The sequence below is a fragment of the Vanessa cardui genome, chromosome 21, assembly GCF_905220365.1.
Source record: "Vanessa cardui chromosome 21, ilVanCard2.1, whole genome shotgun sequence".
NCBI classification, from domain to species: domain Eukaryota; kingdom Metazoa; phylum Arthropoda; class Insecta; order Lepidoptera; family Nymphalidae; genus Vanessa; species Vanessa cardui.
The window spans coordinates 10,851,339-10,871,426 of record NC_061143.1 but is presented as its reverse complement, the minus strand read 5'-3'; the positions used below and the strand labels follow the sequence as shown (position 1 = coordinate 10,871,426).

The 20,088-nt window shown below is 32.4% G+C and overlaps 1 protein-coding gene across 1 annotated transcript in view; it reads right to left on the bottom strand.

The window, feature by feature from the left end:
- Positions 1-20,088, bottom strand: part of LOC124538939 (aryl hydrocarbon receptor) — a 137,380-nt gene that overhangs the window by 52,161 nt on the left and 65,131 nt on the right. Inside the window, exon 2 of the mRNA XM_047116213.1 lies at positions 8,595-8,785. The gene's annotated coding sequence lies outside the window, so the exon portion shown is untranslated. The remainder of the gene's footprint in view (positions 1-8,594; positions 8,786-20,088) is intronic.

Here is a 20,088-nt window from a genome sequence, read left to right as displayed (position 1 = left end):
GTAGTAAATACTCCTTCCTTGTTATTTTTACAATTAATACGATGACGTCATTTTTTGTTTTTATTTAACCAATAATTGAATAAAGAATACGATTTCTTGAATTTAAGTCTGTTTATATCAAGAAAGTAATAAGTCATATCTCAAACAGAATCAAAATAGTCTTTATTCCAGTACACGACGTTTTTGATTGAAATGTAGATTTTATAAATTAATTGGCAATAAAATCAATAGCATTGTCTTTCTCAAATGAATTACACAGTAACTAAATACATATAGTATGTCTTATGGACTTAAGTATTTAAGCTATGCAAAATACAATTATACTTAAATATATTCAGCGTCCGACAGAAATACTGAGAAATACTAATAATTACTAGGTACTGGATATAATATTCCTGTATATTTTAAGTTTAAACTATCTTGCTACCCGCGGCGCGGCGAAATCTTTACGAATCGAGAGAGACCGTGTAATCGATGCTTCAACAATCGATTTAATTAGAATTATCGATATTTTGAATGTACACTGGAGTGAAAAGATCCTTATTTAATTATGTATTCAAAGATATAAACGGTATCAATTTCGATCCTAAATATTCACTTCAAATATTGAGCAGATTTATTAAAAAAAGGAATTAATATTTATTCCTTATAGTAATGTAAATACAGTGAAGAACATAATTCATAGACGAAATGTATTTTTTGATACAAACCGATTTGTGATAAATGACAAATATAATTTAGTATTTTTTTTAGAATAAATAATATTTAATTTATAGTTTTATTAAACATGGTAGATTTAAAACGCTTTTCCCCTCGCCAGTACACATTACAATTCACGTCGTCGGCCCAAAAGTCCGTCTGTACACAATAAAGCATATACCAATCGCCCCCTACTGATTTTTATATTCGAAAACTCGTTCAGAATAAAATTATAAAGAGCATTAATAACTCAGTAAATGATATACGCGCATGCGTCTTGGTAGCGTATGCAAAGTGGTAAGTTTTTCTTAGTATTTATTGTTCCAATTATCGATTAATTGGATATTGATGTATTTATTCGATTGTATCGTTTGGCATAGAATCGAGTTTGTTTGTTTAAAATTCGATTAGGGCTTGGTCAATTCTAGTTCTATTTTTGAATTTGAATATTTAATTTTTTTATCGTTTATCGTAAATTAACATTGCATTACGTCATTTATGATCGTTTTCAAGCTTATATTGTATTCTACACAGAGTGGCAAAGGGGCCACTTACATTGACACTAATAAAAAATATTAAAAATATGATATTGTAAAAATAAATGATACAGTATTGATTTTTAAAGGTAGAATGTGATGTGAGGGTGGTACCTACACAAGGGGGCTTACACAGAGCCCTATCACCAAGAAATTTTAACTATAATTAAACTAACATTGACTAAGCTAAGTTACCAAAAAATTAAAGTCAGCCAAAATGTAAGCTCTAAAATATAAGATTTAATTTAAAACAAAGACGCTTCAGCTCTTCTTTCCTAAAAAGGACAAATACAAATACGTAAAGCCATTTATGTACTACATATTTAACTAGGCAATGAGTTTTAATATCACTTCTATTTTCGTCGTTATACGTTATACAGTAATACAGTACAACCCCTATTCTTGCGATGTCCGTTGATGATATTGTCAAAAACTTTCACAGCAACAACAAATTTTACTTACAGCAGCGTAAATTTCCCACTGTTGGGCTAGGGCCTCCTCTCCCTTTGAGAAGAGGTTTGGAAAATATTCAACCATGCTGTTCCAATGTGGGTTGGTGAAATACATATGTGGCAGAATTTCTATGTAATTTCCTGTTTCCCTGGTAATGTGTAGACAAAATTGCATAATGATCTTACGAAGGTGAGAAGTGAAAGTGTAACATACAAAAAGACTCACTTTCTTACATTGCATAGCATAAAACAAAGTCGGTTACTGCTGTATGGCCCTATATATGCTTTTAAATTACGCAACAGATTTTGATGTGCTTTTTTAATAGATAGAGTGATTCTAGAGGAAGGTTTTTGCATATAATACATGGACAATATATGTAGTTAAGAAGCAAGTCTGTAGTAAATTTAGTGTCAGTGCGAAGCCTGGCGGGTCGCTAGTGTAAGGATAAACGAGTATAGTCAAGAAAAAAATAGACAAGTAGCAATAGTTATCATATGTATTCTATATCTTGTTTTGGTTTTACTTTCATTTATTTTACTTATAATCATCCCATAGTACATACTGAAGTCCCTCTATTCTTTCGATAATAGTTCGTATTATTTGCGATTAATATGCATATGTGTGAAATTTATTTAAAATCTACACAATGCTTATCTTAAGTTACAGTTCACTTACACTTACTTAATTGTTTTTTACCATCACAATGATATTGATGTTGTCCCACAATTGTCATTTCTTGTGGGTAATTATGATTCTATATTTTCTTTTCTTTTAATTATTAGTGTACCCGTAGCAATTACAATATTTTTTATTTTTTATCCAAGTTACATGTTAATAGTGGGTATATTTGTTTATCAATTCCATACTGTTGACACTTGACAAGTTGACACCTGAGGCGCGTTTTGAAGACTATTAGATATAGTCAATCGCTAGTGACTTGGATGATTGTGTTTTGGCACACTTTTTTTTTATGTCTAATATATAGAGGAAGGTCGATATATTTGAGATACTGCAGGTAATATGGAATAGATCGATATCTAGAAAATTAAAAATTATTTAACACATTTTTGGTCGAACTATACTGTTTCTTTTTAAAGATATTCGCAAAAAACTAACATGTATTCCAAATGTGCCGCACTTACTCTATAGATATAGATAACGAACTTTATTAGAAGTGTTTCTTTCTACATTTTTTTTATTTTATATTATATACATGTTTCTCAACCTGTATTCGTTAGCTACATTTAAATGGATAAAATTAATTTTTTTTTTTTTATATAGTCATGTCATTATGGTAAACGATTGTATTTTAACTTTCATGTGCTTGATAGATTACTATTTTTTTTTTCTTTTTAATATCTACTTTTACCTTTATTAGGAAATTTTTTATTTACAAAGTTTTATTTACATCTGTTTCTTTTTTATCATTATTAATCAACTATTATTATTAGTAACCCATTTTAACTTTTGTGTTTTTTGGGATAAGCAAACTTTTTTTGTAATTCACTTAGATACATGGCTTCTCGACCTTAACATGCATTGTATTTTTTTTTTTTTTTGCTTATGTATTTTAGTATTTCTTTTTAGTTACGTATTTTAAGTGAATTGTTGTGAGCCAGCAGAATGTGTATGATTAGTCTAGTCAATTTACTTGAATTATTTTAGATTTTTTAATTCTTGGATTTCGTATAATTATATTAAAATATATTTGTTATATATAAATATATTATTGTATAAATATATATTTTATTTAGTATATTATATTTTTTTCGTATATGCATTATGAATTCAAGCTCCGAATCATTTTATTCTGCAAGAGATGATGATGACGACATTTCTTTTCTCAGTACTGATGAAAATTTTCAATTACTAGGAGATTTACTGTCTAATGAATTCTCACATTTTCGTAAGAATTTAAATATTTGTCACATCAATGCGCAAAGTGTTCCAAGTCATTTTTCCGATCTCTATTCTACATTTAACCAGGCATCCATTCATGCTGTTTTTATTTCCGAGACCTGGTTAAAACCTTCTCTTCATTCTACTTCTTTTTCTATACCTAATTATATCTTAATCAGGAATGATCGAATCGGAAAAACTGGTGGGGGTGTTGCAATATATTTAAAAAGTCACATCCCTTACAAACTTATTTGTCAATCTACTTCCCAGTATAACGCATCTTCTGAATATTTATTCATCGAGATAGATGTAGGCACCAAAATAGCCCTTGGAGTGGTCTATTGTCCCCCCAATATCAATTATTTTTCTTCTCTTGAGTCCCTCTTCGAGAATCTGATGCCTAAGTATACTAATCTTATTGTAATGGGGGATATCAACACTTGTCTGATCAAGAGTAATTATCGGTCGTCAAAGCTCAGATTTATACTAGACTCTTTTAAAAACCTCCTTTTTTCATAAACCTCCAGGTTTTACCGCTCGCTGCAACACACCACCCAATTGACGGACCCGATAGTCTCTTAGACTTAATTATAACGTCCAAAGGTGACTTGGTCTCTAAATTTGGTCAGTTTTCAGCGCCTGAATTCTCCCACCACGATCTAATATTCGCTTCCTTTAAATTCAGACCACCTAAGCCCAAACCCAAGATGCTGCTGCTGCGAAGCTATTGTCATCTAGATCTCGACAGGCTATTTGACGATGCCACTCTTATTCCTTGGACGCAGATAGAGGTGTTGTCGTCAATTGACGAGAAGTTGCATTTTCTGTGCTCTAAATTGATTGAATTATTCGACCGACACTCGCCTCTACGCCTTGTTAAAATAAAAAATTTTTCAAACCTTTGGTTTAATGACGATTTAAGAAAAGCGAGAGCCAAGAGGGATAAAGCCTTCCGTAAGTATAAGAGGGACCGTTGCGCTCTCAACTGGTCAGCTTATAAAGCTGCAAGGAATCGCTGCAATCAGTTGTGTAGGAAGCTCAAACGCCGATATATCTTTGACAAAATACGTGAATCTTCTCCCGAGGAAGCTTTAAAATTTTTAAATACCCTCGGTATTGGCAAGTCTCAAGCTTTCCCTGATCAATCTCAATTCGATTTAAACAATCTCAATCTTCACTTCTCTTCACCTCCAGTCCTCGACTTGCAAACTAAACTTTCAACGCTTTCTGAAATACATGGCTTGCCTAGAATCACTTCCCCACCTTTCAGCTTTTCTCCTATAACGGAGAATGATGTTAAGAAAACCATTCTTTCGATCAAATCTAAGGCGGTTGGTTGCGATGGAGTAAGTCGAATTATGATTACCCTCATCCTTAATTTTCTAATTCCCTCCATAACTCATATCGTCAACTTCTCCTTTACCACGAGTACATTTCCTGAGATGTGGCGCAAGGCTTTTGTTCTCCCACTCCCTAAAATATCAAATCCTTCGCTGCCTTCTCATTTTCGTCCTATAACAATTCTCCCCTTTTTATCCAAAATCCTGGAGTCCATTGCACACCAACAAATCTCTTGCTACCTTCATAAATGCGACTTATTCAATCCACTCCAATCGGGCTTTCGCCCAGGTCACAGCACAACAACAGCATTGTTAAAGGTCACGGACGATATTCGTATCGCCATGGAAAACCAGCAACTCACAGTGCTCGTGCTAATTGACTTTAGCAATGCTTTCAATGCAGTAGACCATGACCTCCTTCTTGCATTTCTTTCCCATGCTAACTTGTCAGACTCTACCGTTGAATGGTTTTCTTCTTATCTTCGAGGGCGCCGGCAATCCACACGCATTGGTCAGCTACAATCTGATTGGTGCGAAGTGAGCGCCGGCGTTCCTCAAGGCGGCATATTATCTCCTCTGTTATTTTCTGTTTTTATAAACGCCATCACTAAAATTTTAACTTCGCACTACCACCTGTATGCCGATGACTTGCAGCTCTACGAACACTCTACTGTCAATGATCTTGCTGCGGCCATTAACTCCCTAAATGACAATCTCCACCGCATTTCTCTTTGGTCCGCTAAATATGGTATCACTGTCAATCCATCCAAGTGTCAAGCCATCATTATAGGCAGCGGGAGACAGTTAGCTAAATTAGATGTTCTGACTCTGCCCAACCTACGATATAATAATATACCAATAGAGTTCAGCAGCAGTGTTAAAGACCTCGGCATTATCATTGACAGTAAACTCAGTTGGGGGGAACATGTTAAAGAAGTTTCTCGTAGGTTTTACGCCACTATGCATTCCATGATGCGTTTAAAAAACTTTTTGCCTATGGAAACTAAAATCCAGCTTGTTACTACCCTCTTGGTCCCAATTCTTGATTACGGTGACTCCTGTTATCTAGATCTGTCGGAAGAACACCTACATAAACTTAATCGTCTCCTTAACTCTGGCATTCGGTTTATCTTTAGCTTACACAAATTCGACCACGTTTCTCGTTTTAGGAAACAGTTACACTGGCTTCCTATACGAGAACGTAGATATACTCGGCTTCTATGTCTTCTCTACTCTATTCTTACTGACCCTAATGCTCCCACTTACTTATCCTCTAAATTTTCTCTTCTTTCCTCTACTCATAATAAGCCCCTACGATCCTCTCAATTTCTTACCCTTTTCATACCTTCCCATAAATCTGGCTTTGTTTCCAACTCTTTCTCTCTAGTTGCAGCCCGGCTTTGGAACACTTTGCCTGATTATATTCGTAGAGCTCCATCGCGCGATTCCTTCAAGCGCCAAGTAAAACTATTTTATCTGTCGTCTGTGTATTTTCATCAATATTTTTATCATAATTGGATTCATATATATATATATGTATATATATATATTTATGTATATATGTTAAATAATTATGTACTTATATATTATGTATCTGTTTGTGTATATTTATGTATATTATGTATATGTATATTTATGTATAACATCGCAATGTATTGTATTATTAATATATATATTTATTATTATTACAAGCATCTATTGCTATGTATATATTTTGAAATTTTCTTTTACTTCTGTGCACACCCTACTGACTACTCTCCTACAATATTCTGGGTTGGCTGGCAGAAAATGCTGTTATAGCGTTAAGTCCGCCCTTTGTACTTGTTTTTGTGCAATAAAGAATAATAAAAAAAAAAAAAAAAAAAAATAGTAGAATATCGATGAAATAACGAAATCGAATCGGTTTGTATCGATTACGTTCTTCTGAATCGTAATCGAGAGAACACGACTCATTTATTAATAAAGGGTGTAGCATAATAAAATTGCCTGACAACGTTAAATACGTGTCATGGAACACATTTATAAGTAATCGATACATCGGTATTCGATTCTAAGTCGAGTTTTTGTTTTGCAAATCGGTCCGGGGTCGAAATGATTTAATATGCTTTAGTTTTAATCGCGGTATAAATTGTTTGTGTAATGTTTGCTGATGATATTTTAATGGTCGGTCGATGACCTTGATATTGTGGTATTTTATTTCGACGGTAATCGGTCGCTTATTGGTAATTGGATGAAGTTTGACTCGTCTTATGATATTTTATTAAAGTAGGTCATTTTTTCTAATATATTGTAATACATACTAATAAGTTTCTCTTCCACGGTAAATTTTGTATGAAGCAAGCTTGATTTCCATGTTAGGACACAGTCTTTATGTCTTATATTTGGCCACCAACCCCTAAAGCATGAGAGAATCCCCTAACAACTAGTCTAAAGATTTTCAGAAATAAAGGTATGACTCAATGTTGCTATTCATACTAATGATATTTAGTTAAATTAACTTTGCCACTAATATGCTCCTCGTATTTTGCAATTTACATATTTTTTGCCAAACGCAAAAGTGTGTATGGATACTATAATTATATAGTAGTTCTGTATTTAGAATTATATCATTAGAAATACTTTTATTTTTATTTACTGTTTAATGATGGTAAAAATGATGACATATATATATATTAAAAAGGAGAGAATAAATGGTCGAGGAGGCCAAATACCTGAAGTTCCTTGATCAAGCAAGCGGCTCGACCTCAAATACTTATACATAACTTTGTATGTATAAATATCTGACGAAATGATGCAGAGCGAATATTTTTTGAAGTTTATTATGTTCTTTGATATGATGTATTGATTATGTACTTTTTCGTTACTTAAAAAGTCTAGCTGCTTAGTTGCTATAATGGCTAAGCCATAGGTTTTTAGGCATAAAATTCTCAGTAACAGTCCGTAGTCTAAAAGTTGGAAGTGTATGTCTTCCGTGCCTTGGAAAGCACATAAAGCCATGGTAAGTTAGTCTTGTATTTTCTCTTTCCTGTCGTGTTAGATTTCTTATCATATAAGATTATTGGATTTAGGGAATAGGACGGACCTGTGTTTGTGTATAATCTTGTGCATCATAATAGAGCCCGTGCTGGTCTCTCTGGTTAGATTGGTCGCTATGACAGATATCGGTAAAGACGACATCATCATATTTAAAAAGTTAATATCAATATAGTTTTTACTAGATTTTTTTATTTTATACATTAATGAATCAGTGTTACTTAATAGTATTAAAATAATGGTCTTTCTTGAAGTATAAAAAGAGATTTCACCGAAAGTAAGTTGCCTGATGGAGAATAAATTCTTATGATATTTTAACAAACTACAAGATCTATAAGACGACTAGACACATTGACAAAGATGTCAATAATACTAGAAAGGTTTAAAGGTATCTTAAAAATATATATATAATGTCTTTCTGAAAGAGTTCAGCGTTACGCGTGATGGGATTTGGTACTGACCATTTAAGTTCGTTCAGGCTTGTGTGTAAATAGAGAAAGAAGGTTACCCCTATTTTCTCTAAAGAAGTAAAGGATGAAACTTCGTCACTATATATTTATATGAAGTTCGCTAGATGGCGTTGATGATCAAGAAAACTTTACACAACAAAACACTTCTTAGCTCTATGACTGACCTTGAAAATAGCTCTTGGTCCGTAAATAGCTGACGGAGAGCCGCAGTATGGACAGCCTGTCGAGTTTGCTGAGGATGTTTTGTTCGAAGGGCAGCAGAGATGCCAGCGTGTCCAGCTCTGCGTTGAGACGCTCGCGGTGCCTCTTGCTCGGGTTGCTCTTTGTGACGCCGTCTTTTGATGGTGGCTTGATACTGTTTAGAGAAGACACATATTAAAACTAAAGTCATTAAAGTCTTATCTTAGATACGATTTATAAGAAAATGTTTGAACATCTGACTGATTTTAACAATTAACGTTTTACTTGATAACTGTTTATGTTTTGAACTGTGTTACTATTGCAGAAAAATACATTTATGAATATTACGGACATTTATATGCGAAAACTGTCTGATTTTTTTTATACTGTTAGGCGGACAAGAAAAGGGGACTCATGGTTGTAAGTGGATACCTCAATCTGTTATCTATGGGCAAACATTGTAACTTTTAAATTGCATTCCTTACATCAGCAATGCACCATGCACCTCGGGATAAAAGTATGAAGTTATTTACTTTTGCTACACAGACTCACTCACTATTCAAACCGGAATACAACAGTACACACATATTGCATGCTTGTTGGTAAAATTTCTAATGAGTTTTCAGTTTCACAAACTTTTTTTTTTTCTTATGCTTACTTTGAGTTAGCGTTTTGAGCCTATACGTAGCTATAGTAAATTAAAAAGCTCCGTGACATACAAACATGGCCCTTAGAATCGTCAAAGATATACTGTAACTTTTGTAATTAAATAACTCCTAACTTATAAGTATTTTGACGTCTGCACTCCAAACTCATATTGCAACTATATTTTACTGTTCTAACTTAAAGGGTACAGCCTACCACCAAGAAAATTTACATTTATAAGAAATTATATAAAATTATTGCCGCTAATTCATTCTACGTTAATTGTACTATTATTAAACTAAGAAACTTCCCGCGAAGGCAAACGTTGACAGTGCAGAGTTCCAACTTAATCGACGAATGATATATCGACGCATACGTAACGAAATGAATAAAAAATCGATTATCATACGCATACATTTAAGAATAAGTACAATAAAAATGATTACGTCAAGAAAATCGAAAAAAAACCGGCGCGAAAATCGTCATTCGAAATTTAAATATAGTTAATACTCATTTGTAAGCCTTAGTTCTTATTTTAAACATCAATTTGTTTGTTCGTCATACAAAAAAATCCGTTATAATACATTATAACGGAGCGTTATAAAAAGCTAGCGATATGCAAGCTCGCCCTTACCGTATAAGTTATGCTAACAAGTGTGTTCGCGTGACTCAAACCTCGTTAGAGTGTGCTACTGGACTATAGGGACATGTCATAAACACTGGACCAGTGAAAACTCATAATCGTATTTATTTAACTAATTTATTCTTGTATCGATTATTTATGTAGCCGCGCGAATCGAGTCCGTGTGAAAACTGCTTACGCATTTATAATTATATATCTTTTAAATCGTTATTATTTTAATTACTGCAAGAATTTCGGAAAAAAATAATTTATCGTTTTACTTTTTGACTTTGATAATATATTACTTACATATATAATTGTGTTTAACTAACATGACTTTGTACTTTTCAATGTTGAAAAAGAGTGAGTCAGTGTAACTACAGGCACAAGGGAAATAAAATCTTAGTTCCCATGGTTGGTGGCACATTGACGATATAAGGAATAGTTAATATTTCTTACAGCGTCATTGTCTATTGGTGATGGTGACCACTTACCATCAGGTGGCCCATATGCTCGTCCGCCAACCGATACGATAAAAAAAAAGAGTTTCTCGCCGGTTCTTCTCGGTAGTCAGTGCATTCCGAACCGATTGTAGTTATGTTTAATGACGATTCAAAAGTGTATGTAAAAATCCACTTGAATAAGGTATATTCTGATTTGATGTGATTTGAATACGACTTGATTTTTGCGAGGAGGCAAAACAAAGCAGAGTATAATATAGAGCTGTTTGTTTTTATTCATTATATGAAAACTTTGAAACCAAAGATTTTGTTCTCCTTCTCATATGGAAATCAATAAATATGTAAACACACACACACAGCTAATATGTCGTGGTGTGCAGTTTAATCATGGGAACGTTATGAATAAAGGCTTAACCAATAATATATTTTTAAAATACACTCTTGTAAAAAAAGTAACAGCCTGTAAATTTCACTGCTGGGCTGAGGCCTCCTTTTCCATTGAGAAAAAGGTTAGGGGCATATTCCACCACGCTGTTCCAATGCGGGTTGGTGAACTGCACATGTGGCAGAATTTAGTTTTAATTGCTACTAGTAAAGTAAAGTAAAGTGAGTCAGTCAGTCGTCAGTCTGTACATTTCTCACTGCTGAGATAAGGCCTCCTCTTCGATTAAGGAGAGGGTTTGAAACATATTGCACCACGCTGTTCCAATGCGAGTTAGTGAAATGCACATGCGGCAGAATTTCGATGAAATTAGACACATGCAGGTTTCCTCGCGATGTTTTCCTTCACCGCCGAGCACGAGATGAATTATAAACACAGCTTAAGCACATATAGTGGTGCTTCTCTGGGTTTGAACCCGAAATCATGGGTTAAGATGCACGCGTTCTAGCCACTGAGCCATTAGTATGAGAAATTTCTAATACCTGTCATTATACTGTTGTAATGTAACTCGTGTATTTAACTTTTGATTGTTATTGTACCTTTTTTTATAATTGGAGATGTATGTCTTCATACGTGTACTTTTAATTGCTACTAATATTTAGTAATTTTTTTATGTATTTTTAATTTATGCCTTTATGAGAAATATATGACCTTTGAACTTGAAAGTAGGTGGTAATACTGTTAACATATGTACGTGAATACTTTAAACGAAAACTAACTTTGTGTATGTAGTTACAAGCTCATCAATCATCATCAACACTAAATTCAATTTTTTTTGTTTATTACGTTTAATAATATATTAAGCGTTTATACGTATGCCATTTTGTGTTAACACAACATTCTATTTTTAAAATAAGTAGCTATTTGTTCACACGGCTTTATTTCAATTCAATAAGAGTATATACAACTTTTAGATAAAAGAATTAACATAAAAAGAGGAAATTTTCGATTAATTTCAATACTATAATATGAATTGTCATGGATTATCTTTTCGAATCACTGTTTATTGATAAAAACTGCATTAAAATCCGTTGCGTATTTTTAAAAGATGTATCTAAGCGTACAGTACGGCGGGAAGCGATTTTGTTTTAACACTTTGTAGAGATTTTAGTGTTCACGCACTTGGATAGCGATTTGTTTAATTATTAACGACCTTCTTAATTCGGAACTATCTTTTACTACTTAATGAAAATAAGAATACAGTTCATATAGATTTATTAACTCAATGCGCATATTTATCTTAAATTAACAGCATTTTAATGAATTTTTCTTAACAACTATAAACTAATTTGTCCTTTTTTAATATCTTAATTATCTCACGCACACTAAGACACCTCGTAAGTACCTACGAGCGTCACTCACTCATACTAAAGTAGACTTATAATAATTGATTGTAGAGAGGCGTGCCGTTCTGCCACCTTCTTACCACCAAATAACAATCACTTTTATTGCTAAGTTAGGATAGAAGGATGAGTAAGCTGAAGATATAAAGAAACTCGAGATACATCATAATTTCTATCCATTGTATTGAAGATATTTCAATACATTACATATTATAATATATATATATTACATGCCTTGTACTTACTTACTACGTATAATTTTCTTTATTTATTGTAGGGAGAGACAGTTACGTATACATGTATAGAATACAACAACAACAACAATAGCCTGTAAATTCCCACTGCTGGGCTAAAGGCCTCCTTTCCTTTAGAGGAGAAGGTTTGGAACATATTCCACCACGCTGTTCCAATGCGGGTTGGTGGAATGTGTATTTCATGTGGCAGAATTTCTATGAAATTTGTCACATGCAGGTTTCCTTACGATGTTTTCCTTCACCGCCGAATACGAGATAAATTATAAGGACAAATTAAGCACATGAATCCGCAATCATCGGTTAAGATGCACGCGTTCTAACCACTGGGCCATCTCGACACTGTATTGAATATATTTTGATATTTCCTTATGCATACTAATATTATAAATGCGTAAGCAGCTTTGTCTGTATGTATGTCTGTGGGTCCACATGTCTATGCTCTCTGTCATTGCTTTAAATGTCTGAACCAAATTTGATGAAATTTGATATGAATATTGAACTCCAAGAAAGCCTACAGTACAATCCCTAAAACATGATGAGTCAAGGACAATAACTATTTATACATAATTATAATAAAATAATAATTATATACATTTAAATTGACGTTCTTACCTCTCAACGAAATATCCTTCAAAAATAACCTCAAAACGTCTAGAAAGTTCTCTTTAAAAGACTTTCAATAAAAAAGCATTAAACATACTCTCTAACTCATAAAGTGATCTATTTTAATTAACATTTGTTAACGCTAAATTACAATCATCGTATAAAAACTTATTTGTTTTTCTTAATTTGTGTTCACAACTCGCTTGCATAGATGATATTTGGTCAAAGAAACCGTGGAGTAGATAATGTTAATAGACATAAAAATAGGTAGATAAAATTAATTACGTATATTTTGAGAATTTACCTATTAATAAACATACACTTTCAATAATTTAATATACACTGTATACTATTAAGATATATTATAACATAATTTTAATACATTTTAGGTACTATTTGCGGTGTGATATTAGCTTCAATATTGACAAATTTAATTCGAAATACAATTTAATTTTTTTTTTTTTTAATTTTATAATTTGCTTTTATGTTTTGTCTTAATCGAATTAAGATATAAATTCGATTTGTTATATAATATGGTTTAAAATTTGATTTTATATTTTATATAGGTTAGTTTGTTTTTAGAACGCAAATTTTGTTTATAATTAAGATGTATCACCTTGAATGTTACCTATATTATATATTATTATTATCTATTTAATAATAATTTGATGGTGTAACTCTTAAAGTAACTAAATACATGTGTTTCCATCCGTTTCTAAATATGATATCACCTACCACTGTTTACAAAACTTTATTTACATATTTATCTCAAAAAAACAATAATTTAAATTAAAATAAAACAAGCGACACTCCACAGTTTTCACTATTAAAATTACTGCATATATTCGGGTATTACTCATTGCCGCCCGTCGTTTTTGTTGATTTATTCAAAGGTGGTATCAAACGCGAGCTCTCCTTTGATATCTTTCCGATACAAATTATATTCATCCAACATTACATTGACATTTGAAAATGAACCTTATTTTCATGATTTAAAGTTGAATTTTCTTTGACATTACAAGCGATGGATATCGATAAATCAATGACCGATTATTTCTATAAATTGTAACTCGATTAAGTTATAATCGATGGTCGGTTGACTAAGTTTTATTTGGATGTGAATAGGTATTGTCTATTACTATATATTGTATATACATTACTGATTACATATATGAATACCTACTATACTATTTATTATTCCTGAAGAGAAATCGTTACTTTATTCATGGAAATATACTATATAACTCATTAGATAAAGCTTATTATTTAAAAAAAATATTTTGTAACGATTTATACAAATTTAATATCTCTGTAGCTGCCTTAATCTATCTGTTTGGGAGGTTGATTTGGAGATTATACCATTAGGCTGATCCAGCCTGGTTTGGTGGATATCTCATGGTAGATTTTTTTCAACACAGGCAGGTTTCCAAACGATTGGAGTTTAAGCCAAATAAAATTGATCTAGATAGATTCGTTAGTCAAGTCCTGTTTTTAATTATCCGTGTATTTAAAAGTATATCCAGCGTGAATTATGTATATTTCGAGCCAATTTCGAGCCATAAACATATCGAATGCTATATACATAATATTTACAGTAGTGTACAGTATATCGCACATATTACCCTTTGAAACCGTGAGTCGTAGGTAACACCTATAAATAACTTATTTTACCCCCAAACGCCAGTGCAGTGCTGTGTTCCGCTGTCAAGGGTGAGTGACTCAGTGTACAGGCACAGGGAGTATTACATATATCTTAGTGACCACGGTTAGCGCAATGATGATGATGAAAGAATTATTAATATATCTTAAAGTACCAATTACACGAAGGGATTAATCGTGTGTCTTTTCCCTGTTATTCTTTTACTGCTAGATATCTGAACCAAATTTGATGAGACTTGATATGAAAGCTTGAACTACAAGGAGACCTACTGTCCAGTCCGTAAAAAGTGAGATCAGTTGTGAGCAATCATTAGCTCTAAATAATTATATCAAAAAATATCATACCTCTCTTTAAAATATCTTTCAAAAGAAAAAAACGTTAACTCTTAAACGTTCTATATATAGTAGTAAATAGAAGACAAAAATAAATCTATCCTAATATTCGCTATTTCACGACCAAACGATTGAACCGAATTTGATGGAATTTGGTATAAAGCAAATTTGAACTCCAAAGGAAGGACATTGACTAATTTTGGCTACCACACGACAACAAACACCCTAAAACGCAAGCGAATCCGCGGGTAACAAATAGTATATACATATGGCAATATCAAAATCCATATGAGTATATATCCGGTGTTTGATAAGAAAGTTTTCTCGAAGTAAGTCGATGTGTTGCGTCGCTACGTTCCAATGATTTTATTAAGCGAACGTAATATAGTAAAACCATTTGTTTCACCGTTATTACGAGCAAAAACATGCAGAATTTATTATTTTTTCTCAGAAATGAAACGGTCATTTTAATAATTACTATGTTTTATAGTTATGCGTACGCAATCAACACATACAATGTAAGTGTCATTTATTATACACTAGCTGTGCTCTCGACTCTGTGCGCGTTTGTATTTAAGAAAAATAGTTATTATTGTAGCTTAAGTTACTAATTATTACATCAGCAATCAGCCAGTGAAAGTCTCGTCAAGAGATTAGCCGGAACAAACAAACAGACAGACAGACACGATACATGTACCGAGTAAACAAACGTATTTAGTAGTGGTGTTTTTGTTATTTTAATATTACAATAGTTAACAGAAACTGCAATTTTATTATAAAGATAAGTATGTACATTGCAACTACGTGGGTAGCCAACTGAAAATTATATATTATTAGATTTTATATGGGATGGGATATTTGAAGATTAACTTAACAAAGTTTCATCAAAATCGGATGAATCGTTTAGTAATGATTACAGGAAAATACATAAATAGTTTCATTTATATTTATATTAATAACAATAATTTTAGAATATAATAAAACTGTGATTTTTTGTCGGAAGCGTGTTTTATATTTCAGTTCAAACGGTTGTATGGAATTGGCTTTAAATTCTGCTGTAAGTTCCAGATATGCTGCAAATTAAGTTGTTAAAAAATGTATATTGAATAAAAAAATACTAAATATATTGAATAAGCTACTACGATCTATCAAATGATTGTTTCGATTTTTTTAAGTTACTGTATAGGCATCATAATGTATGCATATTTTTATTACAATTATTCCTTGTTGCAAAATGTAATAACGCTACGCCCTTTCCGGTAATAGATGTTATATAACAACAATTAATATATCAATACTATTACTATTATGGAGAGGTATGTTTGATTATTTATTTGTAGAACTTATGATACACTTCTAAAAAAAACACGGGAAAGTTACATTGTTCCTGAATGCTATAAAAATGTACAAAGCCGGGCCATATTACAAATTAATATAGCACATTTCTATACTACTGTTCATACAAAAACGATTTACTTCAGTTATTTTCTTTTTTTTAAATTTGTATAACTGAGGTCAAAACTCTATAGTGGCACTGGACGCTAAAGACTAGCTACAATACTTAGTCCAGATGTTTGAAGATTATTTAAGAAGGGCAAGGGCTCAGAGTGCACGAAAGGACGCCCTTTTTGAGGCTGGATCTCGGCTAAGGACGCCGGCGAAGTTGAGAAGGAGTGAGGTGTGCATATACATCATCTTACGCCTAAGAGTTAAGGAGTAAGACAACTCAAACACGCGGTCGTTGTCTCTTGTGTGTGTTTCAGCAGTAAATTTACTTGGTGGTAGGGCTTTGTGCAAGCCCGTCTGGGTAGGTACCACACACTCATCAGTTATTCTACCGCCAAATAACAGTACTCAGTATTGTTGTGTTCCGGTCTGAAGGGTGAGTGAGCCAGTGTAACTACAGGCACAATGGACATAACATCTTAGTTTCCAAGGTTGGTGGCACATTGACGATGTAAGGAATAGTTAATATTTCTTCCAGCGTCATTGTCTATGGGCGATGGTAACAACTTACAATCAGGTGGCCCATATGCTCGTCCGCCAACGTATACCATAAAAAAAATCTATTGACGGAATCGTATGGGTGCCTTGGAGTACACACGGAGAGGTAACCCTATGTGTTAGTAACTCGAATTAGATATGAGTAGGTTCAGATGTTGGAACGCTTTAGAGCGATTTAACAAATTTGTCACAAAATCGAACAGCGCCATCTATCGCTAACAGGTTATAACATAGACAACTATACAAGAATAAATGAGCTAGTAATTTAAATTTCAATCGACTTATTTACATATATCTTATGTACATAAATGAATAGTTACTTCGAAATACTTAAAGCGGTTCTGAACCGTGACATTAGCTGTTTGTTAAACATGTAATAGTTCTTGTAATAGTACCGTCGGGATTTCAAATATGTATTGTTTTATTTCACTATCGAAAAAAAGTCTTTTTTTTTTAATTTTTATTTTTTTATAAATTTAATTTGTTAAACAGAGATATATTAAAACAATTTCATAAATAAATATTTTAGCAAATGTGTGTGTTATTTAAATAAATTATTAAACACTTTTCCAAAAAACACCAATCACGTTAACCCGCCCTGGCCTCGGAAGGGTGCGATACTTATACTAAATATACTACAGAGTTACAACATCACATTAGAAACTTCTAAAATTTTATCAGCGTTTCTTTACCATATTGTTCATCTCTCTATCTATTAAAAAACCACATAAAAATCCGTTGCATAATTTGAAAGATCTAAGCGTCGCTTACCGCTGTCTGTCCCTATATACATAGGGACAGACAGCGGTAAGTTTACTACTGTTTTATCAAAATCAAAATAAACTTTATTCAAGTGGGCTTTTACAAGCACTTTTTAATAGTCATTTAACAATTAAGTGAAGCTACCACCGGTTCGGAAAGTAGATTATATCGAGAAGAACCGGCAAGAAACTCAGTAGTTACTCTTTTTCAACATTTAAAAAATACAATCATATTAGTTAAATACAATTTCATATATGTATGTATTATACTATGTAGGTAATGATAAATTGAATTATTCCCTATAAACACATAATAAGGTTTAAGCTTAATATAATATATGTAGTTGATTCACACTTATCCAAGCTGAAAATAACAAGCCTCAGATATTGTACTGGCAAACTACAATACTTAGTATTGTTATGTCACGGTTTCAAAAATGAGTATATATAGGCACAAGAGATTCAACATCTTGGTCCCAAGGTTGGTAGCGCATTGGCGATGCGAGAAATTATTAGCAATTCTTGATCGCCAATGTTTATAATTGGTGGTATATAGGGGGAAACATTTTCTATCAGGTGGCTAAGTTGTCTATCCCTAATTAAGGATAAATAAAAGTTTTTATATATCAATTGTGAATCTGTTAAAAATCGGTTTTTAATTAAAAAAACAACGCCGCGCCGTTACGGCTATAACAATCTTAATATCGATTTGTAATTGTTATGGAATTGCGAATTGTTAATTGGTTCATTCCATTAATATTCCGTTATTGATGATTCTGGAATTGAACTGTAAGCGTAGACGGTTACAACATATACATATGTTGTACGGACACGGTATTCAATTCTATAATAATATTCCACAGTTTTTTTTAAAATTGACTCATTAAAAAAAGAACGATAAGTATGGAATATTACTTCATAATAAAAAGTAAAAGTAAAAAGCAAAGTAACAGCTTGTAAATTTAAGCCTCTTCCATTAAGGAGAGGGTGTGGAACATATTCCACCACGCTGTTCAATGCGGGTTGGTGGAACGCACATGTGGCAGAATTTCAATTAAATTAGACACATGCAGATTTCCTCATGATGTTTTCCTTCACCGCCGAGCACGAGATGAATTATAAACACAAATTGAGCACATATATATAGTGGTGCTTGCCTGGGTTTGAACCCGCGATCATCGGTCAAAATTCACGCGTCTAAAAAAAAAGAAATTAAAATTAAAACGGTCTCCCTACAAATTTATTTACATGTATATATTTTATGTAATATTAATATTATAAAAATACATTCACGTAACTATTTGGGTATAAGACATTAAAATTCATAATGTTAAAATTTCTGACCTTAACAAAAACCTAAAGGTCAACGTACTTAAGTGCTTGAACGTTTTAAAAATAAAACCATTAGACCGATTGGGGGCAGTCGAAACAAGAGATTTCTCATATTTAAGTATAATTTCTTCTATCTAATGAGCATTTAATCGACGCCCGAACTTATCTTAAATCCAACTGTTACGTAAACGGTGCTATTTAATATAAAAATGTTCTCAGTTTTCTGAGTCACACTTACATTGATTGTGACGACTTTTAGAAATAAACTTACCTTGGGAATGAAACGATCGCATCACGGCTGTTCCTTTTGATATTGAATATTTTTAAATAATACAATAGGCTATTTGACTGGTTTTTAAAATCCATTTTATATTATTTTGTAGAAGTTAAGGAACCTAGTAAAAGTTGTGTTTTTTATTTCTAGTACATATTTGCCGAAAAATATCATATTAAAAATTCCATATGGCGCTGCAATGAAGTCGGTGACATCACTTTCCTGTATTTTAATCTGTGGTACATACAGTAGAAAAGCAAAGTTTTCAAGAAAGTGACTTCATCATAAGCCCGGCATCATAATTAAAAAGTTAAAAAGATTATAAGATGTATTTAAAAAAATTGAGTAATTGTATGTGTATATAATTATTTTGTTGCACTTAGTCGCCTATATAAAAAAAAAGTTATAACGTATCGCAGGTAGTAAGTTTTATTTATATTACTATAATATAATCTTATCATTACTTACACAAGAAATATTGTAAGTTATAACAAAGATACTTTATTATTCCAGTAAGACGTAACTTGCAAATATAAGCTTCAATATAAAGCATTAGTTTAATAGGCATTAGGTACTGAAAGTACTATTTAAACGAATGAAAGATTAAAACAATTATTACTTAATTTATTTACACAAATAATAAATAATGTCAGCCGATCGTATGACGAATGTCTGCTTACTTAAACAGTAGTATTACAATATCTCCTGCGCAAAGTTGATAATTATAATTTCATAAAGTGATATG